This window comes from Echinops telfairi, unplaced genomic scaffold (assembly GCF_000313985.2).
Source record: "Echinops telfairi isolate 266 unplaced genomic scaffold, ASM31398v2 ScPeMD7_66;HRSCAF=263, whole genome shotgun sequence".
Taxonomy (NCBI): domain Eukaryota; kingdom Metazoa; phylum Chordata; class Mammalia; order Afrosoricida; family Tenrecidae; genus Echinops; species Echinops telfairi.
The window spans coordinates 302985-304347 of NW_022103964.1; positions in this window are offsets into that span (position 1 = coordinate 302985).

Consider the following 1363-nt stretch of genomic DNA (forward strand, 5'->3'; position numbering starts at 1 on the left):
TTCCCTTGCTGTTCTGTTGCACCCCCTTAGTGTTTTGCCTCGGTGTGGCAGGCTCAGATAGGGTGCAATCCCCACATTGTGTCTCCGGTGTTGTCCCCTGTAGGGCTATATAGGTCAGTGAGGGACGTTGTGTCTCATAGTGGGGCCAGCCATGTGGTCCTCTCTGTAGACTGGTTGCTCTAATTGGGAACATCATCCTCAAGGCTTGGTAATCCAGGATGTGCTCCAATGTCTCATCCTCCCCCTTCATCTGCTACTGTTTCCTCTGATCAGATATGTTCCTCCCCCAGAGCTGCAGATTCAGTGCCTGTATGTAGACCTCTATAAATATCCTTTGCATCCTAGTTCTTTCCTCTATTTCCTTTACTTTCCTCATGTTCCATTATCATGTTCAGTCTTCATTTGAGTTTCAGTAATTCCTCTCGGTTACATTGCCCTTGATCAAGACCTATCAGGCATCCTACAACCTCCTTGCCATCGATTTAGATCACTTGTTGTTCCCTTGTCCCTCGGTTTGTTAACACCCACTTCCTTTCCCCTGACTCCCACTCCCCCATGTACCTCAGAACCGTCGGTCCCATTTTGTTCTCCTCCTGATTGTTTATCCCACCTATCTTATCTAGATAGACCTCAGAGATAATAATATGTACAAATCTTGGCAATGTTTCTGGAGATGGTTAATCAGCATTCATGAACTCTGTATAATATGTGATAGCAACCATACTAATATATAAGACCTTCTGTAGACCTGAAGCATAGCTGATACAGGTCATGGCAGAGCTACCAAAGTGAATCCAGAGATTGCACATTAGAACATCAAAGACACCTTATTCTCCCTCAAGTCTACTTCACACTCAACCAGTTGCACATTTTAGTTGACACTTTCAAACCAGTATATGCTGCTCATGAAAACCATCACACATATCCACTGTCTCACACTCATACCCGTTCACATACACTTGTTCTTAAAAAATTACTTGTTAAAATAGCTGACTGAAAAAATCTAGTTCAGCATAGACTCCATGATGACTCTGTGTTCTTACAGATTGCTGAATGGGGGCACCTGGGGATTATGGGACTGATGATCTTCTCCCAGAGCAGTAGGATTGGGGTTTGAGTGATTTTTATCAGCAGATGGAGGGGCTCTATTTGTATATCGTCCTGTTATACAGCGACATCTATGGGTGGATACTTACAGAATAGCACTGTCCTAGGTACACATAAATGAATGTTCTAGTAGAATTTGTTGGGAACAATATTTGGGAATAATTGCTATTTATGTGATTGTGGTACACAAAACACAGTCCTGTTCATATTATTTCCTATACCATAAGTTATTTATATATAAATGTTTTAAGACAGT